The sequence below is a fragment of the Eulemur rufifrons genome, chromosome 4, assembly GCF_041146395.1.
Source record: "Eulemur rufifrons isolate Redbay chromosome 4, OSU_ERuf_1, whole genome shotgun sequence".
Taxonomy (NCBI): Eukaryota; Metazoa; Chordata; class Mammalia; order Primates; family Lemuridae; genus Eulemur; species Eulemur rufifrons.
The window spans coordinates 23,722,178-23,734,986 of NC_090986.1; the positions used below are offsets into that span (position 1 = coordinate 23,722,178).

Below are 12,809 nucleotides of genomic sequence, written 5' to 3' on the forward strand. Positions count from 1 at the left end.
TCTCACTTTGGAATAGGTCTTGCAGATGATAATGAGCTTTTACCTGTAATATCTATTAACAGTATCTGTAAGTTGAGATGCTTCGAGTTCTTTCGGTTCATTCTGCCTGTGAGCATGCGCGCGCGCGCGCGCGCTGCGCGCGCGCGCGCGCGCGCACACACACACACACACACACACACACACACACACACGGAGATTCAAGAGTAAGGAAAAGGCCAACAAATAATCACACCAAATAATGGCTCTGCTGCCCTAGCCATCCCTGGCAATTTACCAAGTCCCTTTGTGAGGAGGGACTCCTGGCTAAAACTGAACTCATGGAACTCATGCCTGCACAGTATGCCAGTAATTGCTTGTTTATGTTCTATTTAATGATTTAGTGAGTTCTACTCACAGTACTTGCAACTGTGAAAGAAGTTTTTCTAAAGCAAACTCTCTTTTGTTGCAACCCCCAAGTAAGCACTGTTGGACAAGGGCTGGGTGTTTGCATCCTACCAACTTGGGTTTCACCCCTTGCTCTGTCACTGGTGAGGGGGTGACCTTGGCAAGTAACTTGGTCTCTCTAAGCTTCCTTTTCTTTGTGGAAAGGTCTAACTAGGTTGATGTACATAAAACTCTCAACAGAGGGCTTGCCACATAGTAGGCTCTCAGTAAACTCAATAGACATTTGCTCTCTTTCATTCCCCAAAGGTTACTGATACATTAAAAATGCATTAAAAAACCCAGCCATCTGTGTGTGGACTAAATGGGCATCTGGGCAAGGAAGACTTCCTCTAAATCAGGTTAGCTCGACCCCTGGCTCTAGGAAAGAGGGGGCCACATGCAGGGCACACAGGGAAATGAAGCATCCGAGGAGGGAGGCAGACAGGGGCACAGATGGAGGACTTCTAAGGAGCCCAGTCTACAATCACACCTGGACGTTTCACTCAAGCCACTTCATTAGATAGCTATCTCTTCTAATGATGTCTTCATTTACATCACAAGACTTTGAAATTAGCACTTTTAAACAAATGCAATTTTAATGGCATATAATACTTCCTCTATACCCTTCATATTCTTTGGAGAGAATGAGGAGAAAATGGCATTATCTACATCTGAAGGGAATGAAGGAGTGTGTCAGACTTTCCGGAATTAATTCACTGAGGGTGTGAGTACTGAAGTAGGAACTTCAGACTTCCAGGCTTCATTTCCGACCACTGGCTAGAAATAAAGGAATCTGAGGCTAATTTAGAACACATATATTCCTTAGAATAAACAAAAAGCCTCTGGAGCCGACCATGTAAACAAACACACCAGTATTCCCTGGAGGTGGTGCCAAATCTCTAGGGGAATTTATGAGAGCCTGTGTCCTCAGAGAGACAGACATCTCGGGGAGACATCCGGAGACATCCACAGAACTGCTTGCAGCTGTGAAGTCCCAGCCTTCACACCTCGAGAACAGTGGTGTGGGCACAAGGCCAGTGGGGTATGTTGGTTCAGCCTCAGCTCTGCTCGGAGCCCGAGCAGCCTGGGAAGGCCTGCTGTGTTGAGGAGGTAGGTCCCAGCCTCCAGCTCTGCAGAGGATCCCCAAAGGAGCCATCTCAGACCAGGATCTGCCACTTACACCGTGGCCCTGACTTGCTGCTACTTACAAAGCAGCCATTGTATTCTAGAGCTTCCCTGAGGGGGGAGCAGCATCTTCATCACTTGTGAGCTTGACAGAAATGTAGAGTCTTGGCCCCACCCCAGACCTACTGAATCAGAATCACATCTTTAACAAGATGCTCAGGCAGGCACATGAAAGTATGGGAAGTGCTGGCTGGTTTACTCATGGTAGGCATCTGGTAGGAGGGCATCAATCATTTGCATACTTCTAGTACTTGCTCATCTTGAAAGGCTATTTTCTTCAGAGAGGTCCTTATGGCTGGGTTCAGCTGACACCTGCTAGACCCAGGGATAAATGAATCCCCAGGGTCTTCGAGAACAGAATGACAAATGTGTAGTGATATCTCCAATCACTCTGGAATTTCTGCTCTAACCAGTAACATCCCTAAACCATGCATTTTGAGAGATAGATGCAGAGGTCTTGACGATTATTGGTTTTAAATGCTCTCTTTGGTTATTAGTAAAGGTCTACTTTCAAAAAGTCAGCTGTACATATGAAAGATATAGCCAAGAAGTTTCCTTTATCCATCCAATATTCTGTGGCTCTAAACATGACACTGAAAGAATATTTGCCTCCAACAGGACCACTGCCAGAAACCCATGCCAGACAGGGTACCCTGTGTGCAGGAGGCTCCACTATTTTCCCACAGAATCATGGAGACTGGGCTATGGTGCTAAATAATATCAATTATTCATTTAAAAAAAAAAAAAAAAAAAACAGTGTTGCTTCTGAGTGGGTATTTCTTTTTCTGATTCTTTGCTAGCTCTTATTCTCTTCCAGGCCCCTGGCTGTGTTCCCTAAGGCTCACCTTTGGTCGTCTGCCTGTCTCTATTTATATTGCCTTCTTCCATGAGGTGTGAGCATCAATGGCTTTAACTATGGCAGCAACATGGTGTGTCCCAAGCTTCTCTTTGTAGTCTGGTGTCTGAGCTGTTCTCCATTTCTGCATTATCAAAATATCTCCAAACATCTGTGTGATATCTCCACTTAGAGGTATCATGCTTAGCTCAAAACACCATTCTCAAAAGTAAAAACTCATCTCCCTCCCTCCTTCCACCCTATTCCCATTTATTGGCCCTTTCCTCTGTCTACCCCTATTTCTGTCAGGGTACCATTGATCTCTCTCCTGCTAGAAACCCTGATGTCACTTTGGCTCTTCTAAGCTCTTGTTAGCTTCTATTATTTTTCCTACAAGATGCCTCTTTGATTTGTCCTTTCTCCTCCATCTTCCCATTGCCATGCTAATCCACCCCTTCTCACCTTATGCCTAGACTATTGCAAAAGTTTTCTGGCCAGCAGCATCACTAGCTGCAAATGTTCTAACCCTTAACCCTATCTGACAAATCCCAGTTGGATCCTTACAGAGCATTAGACTTGACATTACAGGTAGTGAAATTGAACTCCACAGGGCTCCCAGCTCTTCACATTCTGAACCACATCCTCCCCCAGCTGACCTCATTTCCCACACTCCCTAACACTGCATTCTTATTTTCCAAAGTGAAGGTTCCTCACCAGCCCCTACCCCACATCATGCTGTTGTTCCTCCTTCCTGAGATTTTGAGCTCTGGCCTCTCCAAACAGTTTTGATCGTATGTTCCTATCAGAAAAAAAATATATATTTTTTTAGCAGAAACAACCATTATAAGAGTAGTTACTTCTTTATAAGTGTTATACTCACATAACACTACTAATAAGTTATATACATTATCAAACATGCAAGAAAATTGACATTTTAAAATGATGAGCTGAATAGTACATAAGAAGTAAGTTCGACTGTTTTCTTACCTAGTGAGTAATCTTGCCCTTGGCCTGGGGTGTGGACAGACCCAGGGGAAGTAGCTCTTCCTTCACAAAGCCTTATCTATTACTCCAACACAAAAGAAGCTCTACCTTCCTGAACTTGCAGAACATTTAAAATTTCAAGTAGTAAATCATTTGTAGAATATATGCTTCGCCAATACTTTGAGTTTGATTAATCGAATTGTGCATCTAGGATGCCAGAAATGTATAGATTTTTAGAATAATTCAATATCTTAATTAAAAATTATTACTGTCTTCCTAAAATTACTTGGGCTGGGCTCTACTCAACTATACAACATCCATTACAAGAAAACTCCAAGTCAGACTGCGGTGTGATTTCATTTACCTCATTAAATGTCACATGCATGGATTCCCATAGGTTTGAGGACTAACTTTTCCACATTTTGGTTGAGACTTTTAGCACATTGCTTAACCTCACTCAAATTGAGTTTTCATTTAATTTATAAAACAGGGACAAAAAGGGGATTTTGCAACCAATAAAAGAGATAATAAACATAAAATCTGAAATGATATATACGTGTAAGATATTACAGTCATTCTTATACTCAGTATCTGTGTATTATAAGGTAAACTATATAAAGTATATCTGAGAGTTCTAAAGTAATTGCTCTATCTCCACTCAGAGTTTTATTTCTTTCTGCAAATGAATTATTTTTATTTTCCCAATTTTACTTGTTCAGCTGAAAACAAAATGCCACCTACCTGTATGGCTTGGGGGTCTTATGGGCCTGCATTTCAACATTGGCTCAGCTTTGTGGGGCGCTCTTGCTCTTCTTAGGTTCAAATCACATGAGATATATATGTAAAGCACCTAGTTTATAACACATGCCCCTAGAATATTAATTCCCTTTGCTCTTTTTAGCAGGCTTAAAAGAACTCAATGAGATGCTCTCATGGGAAAAAAAAAATACTTGGATTTTGGTTTCATTTTTGACTTTGGTTTTCCCTAGGGACTGCAGACCATTTATAACCATTAGTGAATTTTATGTTCTGGAAGCACCTTGGTGCTGTGTGACTGCTTTGGGATGTGTCCCTGATGCCTTTTGAGCAGTCAGAGCTGAGAAAGTGGGGTCCCAATGTCTAGTCTAAATGCACGTGCTGTCCAAGGAAGCACTTGGGGACAGCAAATAGTGACATGGATCTATACACCAGAAACATTTTAAAGATTTCCCTGTGCTTCAAAATTCAAGTCAATTAACCACTGAAAAAAAATAAATGAATAAAAGTTTTAAAAATCCAGTTTATAACTCATCTCCCCCAGGAGCTTTACCTAGCACGCCCTTGCCAGAGTGCCCTTATTTTAGGCTTCCACTTTTAAACTCTCTGTTTGAACTGTTAATTGAGATAATGCTTGTGAAAGCCCTTTGCAAAGTGTAAGAAACTACACATATGTTAATTCTCCTTCTGAAGACATTTGTGTGCTTAACTGTTCTTATCTTGTTTGTGAGTATCTGTTTCCTAGCCATTGTGGATTGCAAACTGCTCAGGAAAGGGGCCGGCGGCGGCTCGCTCAGTGTTTTGCCTCCTCCCTTTTTCCTCAGAAGTCACTTACCACCCCCTACCCCCAAGCTCTTCTACGACAGCCAGCTTGCCTGCGATGTGCAAAACCTTGGACCTGCCCATCTGCCCGGCAAGACCCAGGACTGAAAAGAATTCTTTCTCGGCAAGCCTGCATCCTCACGCTGCTTCGTGCATCTCTCTCCCAAACTAGGGCCCTTAACCCCCCAGCTTGTCTGTGCCTGGAGAATACATACTAATTGGGATATTAGGGCAAAACAAACAAACAAATAAGCAAAATACCCCCCAAAACTTAGTGTTTCCAAAGGAAAATCGATTCTGTAAAGTAACTCTGCTTTTAAGAATAAAGAGGAAAAGCATACTCCTCCAGTCTCAGGTTTCCTCGCTAGAGATGTGGACAGGGAGATAAAGATGTCGCGGGCATCCTGCGGCTCAGAAGTGTGGAGGGGCTCTGAGATTTCCTATTGTTGACTGACGTTTAAGGCTCTTTAGATGATGTGCTCATGTTCCCCAAGCACTTTGGGACTGAAAGTCTGTTTGCTAAGACTCAGGGATTGCTCTCAGTAGCCTCATATTTTGGATATTTTTGCAGCATTCTCATAATGTCTATTTCTCATCTTACATCTTTATGCGTTATTTAAGCAGCACTTATCCTGAGAAGTATAACAGAGAAGAAGAAAGTACATACATAGAGATATCCAAAACTCAAAACTCCTTCTCTTGCTCACCCTTCAAACATCAAAACTGTCTCGTCTAAAATTAATGTCTGATAGTAAACCATGCTAAATTAATATTTGCCAATAAAGTTATTATTTATAGTCTTGAAACTTACAAGTTTGCATCATTTATTTTTGTACACACACACACACACACACACAGAGAGAGAGAGAGAGAGAGAGAGAGAGAGAGACAGGTATTAGGTTACGGAGTTGGTATTCTAACGAAATAGCAAAAGCTAGAGAAACCCAGAGGTGTTTAATAAACACTTGTTGACTGATTGATGGAATATACTGCCTAGGACAGCTGAGACAATGCATTCTTTGTCAAAACACTAAGGTAAATTGGTGAGTCCACTTTTATTACCAAACGTTTCTGGGACCAGGCCAGCTGAAAAAATTGTCCATCAGCTTCACAAAAGAAACCCTCTACCTTTCACACCTGTTTTTACTCTCAGCCATGGAGACAGGGACCAGTCTCCATAACAATGCTGTGCAGTTGGAGGCACAGGCCTGACGCAGACCTCGCCATACAGCACCTTTGATTCCTTACTATGAATATTATCACAGCTGCAACGAACAGTTTGTGCACATTTTTTAAAAGAAAAACAAAAACTGAGCTGAGTAAAAAGCTGGAGAAAAAAACAGTATTGTAACTAATTTGCAAAGCACAGCTAAGTCTTCCTGCCTCGTTCTTCCGAGAGAAACCAAAGCATGAAATCTCAAGTTCCTTGTCCACACGGCAGTGGACATCCGTGGCCCTTCCGTTCCGTCGACCATTCCAGAAAGGATGTCTGGGCTCAGGACACCTTTATTTCTCTTTGCAGTCATTTCCTCTTTTTCCTTGCTAGGCTTTTAGGCTGGGTCTTGGGCAGATTTTGTGAACAGGGCAAGATGTCCTCTCCCATCCTGCCTGCTCACCAGGCCTGACTTTTGACCTACAGCTCTATCTGGACTTTACTGCTTGCTGACTTTGATGTTCACACCTCCCTACCTTTCTATAATACCTCTTATCTCCACTGCCCACCTGCTCCCCGGAGTTGCCAGGTTTTTCTGCCTGGCATGACCCAGCCAGCTCTGCCGTGCAGCTATACCTGGAGATGTTAAAGGCCTCCACACCATGTTTGCAACAGCCAACATGTCTTACGGTTATATCATCTTTTCATTAATCAGAATCTTTAACCCCTTGCAATACTACCAACCTACTTCCGTGTGGATAATGTGTTTTCTCGTTTTGGAAATGTAAACAAATCAACATGCCTTCCTTCCTATCTTTTTCTTGTTATTGCTAAGAAAGTGAAGGAAGAGAGGAAGAGAAAATGCAGGCAAGACTGAACCTACTCATTCTACTATAAGGAATTTTCTGAAGCTTACTATCTAAATCCTCTTCCCTCCCCATTCTTGCTTGGAATCTTGAGTACCTGATCTTGAATTTCTATGGCGCTCCCCGAGCGCGGGACTGGCTGGTAGCCATGTGATATTGATTTGTTTTCACCATAGCAACAGCAAATTAAAACAACTAGCAGAGAGAAGGCAGGCTGTTAACCAGTGAAGCTACATAACCAGTATATTTCACAAGCATATTTTTCTCCCTTTCTCTTATTCGCTACACTTTCACAAATTTAATACAGAAGTCAAAGGAAAAATGACAATAAATGCTTTGGGCACTGCAAGGCCTATGTCTAGAACAGTCTGGTTTGCACAGCTTTTAGTATATTAGATGAGATTTATGGGGAAAATGCAAACCACAATGCTCCGATTTCCTTGGAAATTTTATTTGTGGGTCTAAGGATAAATGTCCCTAGAAAATTTATAGGAGCACAAAGTACAGTGAAGAGTTTTGTATATATGTCTATGTGTCTTAATACCCTAAGGCATTTGCCAACAGTTTCTTAATACCAAGGCTTTATCCCTTTGTACTTTAAATAGCTCATCGTGCCAAGAGACAAACAACTTTTTTTTGGGTACAAGGTCAAGGTCTCTCAAAATGCTAATTTATGAAGGAAAGTGTAGCAAGTATTATTCAACTCTATTAAGAGACAGAAAATTGAGGTAGGCTCTTGCTCAAGGCTACAAAAGTAGTTAGAAGGAGGACACGAACTAGCATTGGCAACTCCCAAGAACTTCAATGGGTTCTAACCAAAATTCTTTCTTAAAAGCCTCTTTAGTAAACATTAACCTTCCCCTGATGGCTGAGATCAAGGTTGCCACCTGTGACATGGGATTCATAGCCTGCGGTATTATACTTCCTTCCTTGGGGCCATCTGCACTAGGGTATGTTGCTTTTTCTATGAAAGCAGCTGTTCCCACCATCACAACCAGCCGTGAACTTGGTGGCACAACCTGGATCCTAAATAATGGCTCGGGGGGAACTGGGAATGGGGTTCTGGGGACTGTCCACCCACGTGGCGGTGTGGGGCTGCACCAAGGGGAAGTCAGGCCAGGGGAAAAAAAAAAAAAAAATGCTGTGCTTCACTCCCCACTGCTTTCTGCCAGCCCAGCCAGAAACCCAGCCAGAAACCCTGCAGAAAACCTGCACTGACTGGGCCAACGTGAGGCAGGTATGAGAAGATGCCCTATTTATGAGGGGGATTGTTATAGGGTTTACAGAGGACAGGCTAAAATATGAAGACATAACTCAAGTCCTGCCAACTGGGAGTTAGAACGTTCCTGGCCAGGACATAAAGAAATATTTCTCTGCACAAGCCCGAATAAAGGAACACACAGCAGAAATAGTTGGGGGATGACGTCAGAAGTTCTGGGCTAGTGTCCTGCACTTCTCCTTGAAAGTAAAAACAGTGAGTCTAGAAGAATCTACGTGGCATTGCCCTTATTTAAATGGGTGCTTCTACTGTTCCTCATAAAACAAGCAGGCTAGCTGAAGAAACTTCCTCTTATTTAAAGATTATAAGAATGTCCCCCTGCCTTGTTTTTTTTTTTTTTTTTTTACCATATTATCCCCCAAATGCACATATTGCCCAAATAACAAATATCTTTCCACTTAACCTTTGTCTTTTAAAGGAACAGTCATGTTTCAAGGTGGTGGTGGTTAGGCAAGTCAGATTTTTTACTTCGCTTCAGTGCTTGCTAACTATTCTAAAAATGTTACACATTTATTGTAAACACATGCTTCCGAGGCCTAACAAAAACGCACAGTTTCCTCATGCCTGGCAGAAATTTAAAACGGAAAAGGGCAGAAAGAATGCTTTAGCAAATATATCCTTTCCTTCTCCTGGGCCAAGTGTGTTAAAAATAAATCTTCTCCATCATTTCTCACTGCTGCTTCTCGGCAAGAAAGTTGATATGGTTCGGCATAGTGAAAACACAGCTTTAAAAGCTAGCCTGCCCTCATTAAATTATTCTGCTGGCTGTGTGTTCTCATTAAAAATGCATAAAGATCAGATAATTGCAGTAAGCATTATTAACCCAGCTTTACTTTTGAATATAATGGTTCCACTTTTAAGCTGGAAACAAAGGCTCAGACAAGCCAGAAAAAGAAATGTAAACATTGAACTACAGTATCAAAAACTTGCCAGAAAGCTACCTCTTGCTAGGTTGTTAAAAATGTGTTTTTGAAACTCCATTAGAGCTGTAGCATTGTAGAGCTAGATAGGTCCCTCATTTTTAATGAATTGACAAATGTTTGGCCAAACATTCAATCGATAATTATTTACCATGAAGTTTTTTCTTATTATTATTCTTAATTACAAGTCTGTTTTCAAATAATAGGATGAATATAAACTTTATCTATTTGGGAGCTAACTATGGCAGTATGACAATTTTCAATAACAAGAAAATAAGAAGGCTTTCAAGAATTCAAATGTTTTTTTTTAATAATAAATGAATTTATGCTTTGAATAAAAAGTCGATCTGATGCCTCACCCCACACAGGCGGCATAGATTCAAGCTTTGCCATTTCTTTTTCTCAGATCAGAATGTTACGTAAAACTCCAGGGTCCCCCGCAAGTATTCCGTTTGAATTAGTGGAATCCAGTTTCCCTGGCTCCTCTAAGCAACACACATGGAATGCAGCATACTGCAGCAAACTCTTTAAACATTCAAAAAAAGGAGGAGGGGGAGGCGATGATTCTCCTACCTTGTTTAGCTCTGCCTGTCCTTTCCATTTACAGTAACCCCAGGAACATCTGGCAGAATCGAGTGGCCGAAGCTTCTCCACTACATCATGAGGAAGAAATTTCCATGTAAATAGTTCCCATTCCCTGTTTATTGTACTCTGAAAGCCGCCTGCCGTATCTGGAAAATTTTACCTTCAGATGATGAAGCAAAGACAGTCTAAACTCTGTTGCTGTAAGCTGCAGCCCTTCCTTCCAGCAAACCCCGCCCAGCCGGGGCCAGCCAATCCGCAGCCAGTTCGTCAGCCTTACTCGTCTGAAACTGGCCCTAATAGGATGACTGACACAGCAACACAGCACTTGCAGTGTGTGAAAACAGTGCATCCATACTGATGAAAGAGGAATTTCCCTCTCAGAAGAAAGCAATCATAGCACCAAGACAAAGTGCCACTTAATTGGCAGACCAGAGAGAGGGGTAGCGCAAGAAAACACCCTTTAAGACAGCCAGCTCAATGCTAGCAGCTGCATTGTAAACACTTTGCAAAATACAAAACTCCACAGATTCCAAAGAAATCCAGGTTGTACGTGGAACCGAAGTCATCGAACTGTTTCACAAAGCATATGTATATATATTTTTTTTTTTAAGGGGAAAAGAAAACCAATTCCATGTCTGCCATGGAAATTAGTACCTTGCAAAACATTTACATATGATTTCCATTATTGAGGGAGCATGAGCTGGCCCAAGTGCATATTCAAAATCAAAACATGCTTGTCCCTCCTCTAGCACACACACTCTGCCTGTAGAACATCTGTTATTGCAATGGTTAATTACTGTAGCCCATTTATCTTTCATCTAAGTTTTCAGACCACTCAGGACTTCAATTAGGGAATGCTGAACAATAGAATTGATATCCATACATTGCCCTTCTACTCTTGGCAGGCACCAACGAGAAGATTAGATGTGCCTTAACCGTCTTAGATGCCACTTGATAAATACTGTGCATTGGTTCACATTGTCATTAATGAAGCAATGATTATAGGAAGGTGTTTACTGTTGCATACACATGGCACATGATCCTGGGGCCACCGTGAGGTGCCACTCCACAAAAAATGTTCTAGGAGGTACTGGAGTTCTCTAAGATAAAGCAGAAAAATAGAAATAGAAAGGTTACTAAGAGTTACTTATTTTTTTTTCTCCAGTCAACAGTATCTTTGCACACTTTGAAAACAAAAACATATGGCATTTAGAAAACACATTAAGTACACATTTTCCTTCCACTAAACAAAACATTTTCAATAAAAAAAATAAGCATGATGGTTACATGACTAGACCAAGGCAGAACAAAGCCCCTATTCATCTGAAAGTTTAACCTAATGCACTATTTTTATAAGTAACTGTTATAAAAATGCATCTGTAATAAAGTTAACAGGATGGAATGTAATGGTTTCTTTTTATTTTGCCAATGGCATCTTAAAAACACAGTGTTTTGTATGCTTTCTTGGCCACTTTCCGATAGAATACCATGCTTTATTCCTCTCAGTTTTTATGCTTATAATATGCTTTTTCTTCCCCGTGAAAATCCATCAAATATCACACCTTTCAGACTTTCATCTACTATAATTTTTTTCTGAGAATTTAAATTAGCTCTGTGGTCAAGCAGGTAGAAAATTATTTTAAAATATCAATATACTTAGTATGATACTGCGTGTAAATGGGTAATCACAGGTTTACGATCGTCCTCATCCTCATCTCCCTCTGATCCTGATTTTGAAACTACCACTCCCTGAATCTCAATCCTGAAACTTTAGTCATCTTTGACACATTCCCCGGTTCTCATCCAATGATCTTGTTGATTTTCCCTTCCAGCTAGTGCAGAACTCTGACCTATTATATCACAAATGCTAATAAGATGGCCTCTGGGACTCAAGCCTCCTCATCCTCAAGTTCCCCTATTGCCAGACCGGTTTTCTGAAGTCATGTAAAGTCATGTTCCTTTCATATTCAAATCCTTCTCTCTATAAAATCAGAATTATAGACTTTCAAGTTCCTTCCTAATGTGGCCTCTCCCTTTCTACTCAATTTCTCCTCCACTGTTTTCCTGAGTGAACTTCTGGACGGAGTCTTGCTTATTTCTGCCTTACTCAATCTTCAGACCTCAGCTCTCATTCCCTTTCTTCTGTCTTTTCTTCCCTAGCTGCATTATTTTCTCTGATGTGCTCCTGTGAATGCACTCTGCATTGTTCATTGTACCAGACCATTTGAAACCCTTAACAATGTGGTCTTGTGTAACTAGCTTGCCTGAGTTGCTCTTTCCATCTCAGAAGGCAAAGTTTGTGTCATATATTAGTTAAGCTAATGCACACAAAACATCTATACAGTGGCTGGCTGGCGCATAATAAATGCTCACTAACGATAGCCATCATTCTTATTGATATTTGCATTTAGCAAGATGCCATGAGCAAACTTGCCGATTTCATGATTTGTATCTCAAGAATTGATATCATATGCATTCAGTTGCACAAGCCAAAAACCTGGCAGTCATTCCTGGCCCTCCTCTCCCAACCACCATTTGAAATCCATTATCTAAGTCTGTCAAGTTTAACACCTAAATATTTAGAAATATTTCACTTTGCTGCCTCTCTACCAAACAGCTTTGTCTAAGCTCTCACAGTGGCTTTCACCATGACTATTGAAATAGCTCCTTAGCTGGTCTCTTGAATACATTTTTGACTCCTTTGAACCCTTTTCTACACTTTAGCCAGAACAGGAATTCAAAAACAGAAACCTGACTTTTCCACACTCCTTTGGTAAAACCTTTAATATGGATGAAATTGTGTCCCCCTACAATTTTTATGCTCAAGTTCTAACTCCCAATGTGATGGTATTAGAAAATGGGGCCTTTGGGAGGTGATTAAGTTTAGAAGAAGTCATGAGGATGAGACCTTCATGATGGGATTTGAGTCTTACAAGAGACACCAGAAAGCGATCTCGTTCTCTGTCTCTACGGTGTGAAGACACAACTAGAAAGCAGCCCC

The 12,809-nt window shown here is 41.2% G+C and overlaps 1 protein-coding gene across 23 annotated transcripts in view; it reads right to left on the reverse strand.

Annotated features, from left to right (window-relative positions):
* Positions 1–10,906, reverse strand: part of MBNL2 (muscleblind like splicing regulator 2) — a 156,835-nt gene extending 145,929 nt beyond the window's left edge. For 20 of the 23 annotated variants that reach the window (XM_069467653.1, XM_069467657.1, XM_069467647.1 and 17 more), the window contains exon 1: positions 9,797–9,995. The gene's annotated coding sequence lies outside the window, so the exon portion shown is untranslated. Of the gene's footprint in view, positions 1–9,796; positions 9,996–10,785 lie in introns of those variants that run through there. The other 3 variants (XM_069467641.1, XM_069467640.1, XM_069467642.1) reach the window with 3 other exon arrangements.
* Between the last annotated feature and the right edge of the window lie 1,903 nt (positions 10,907–12,809).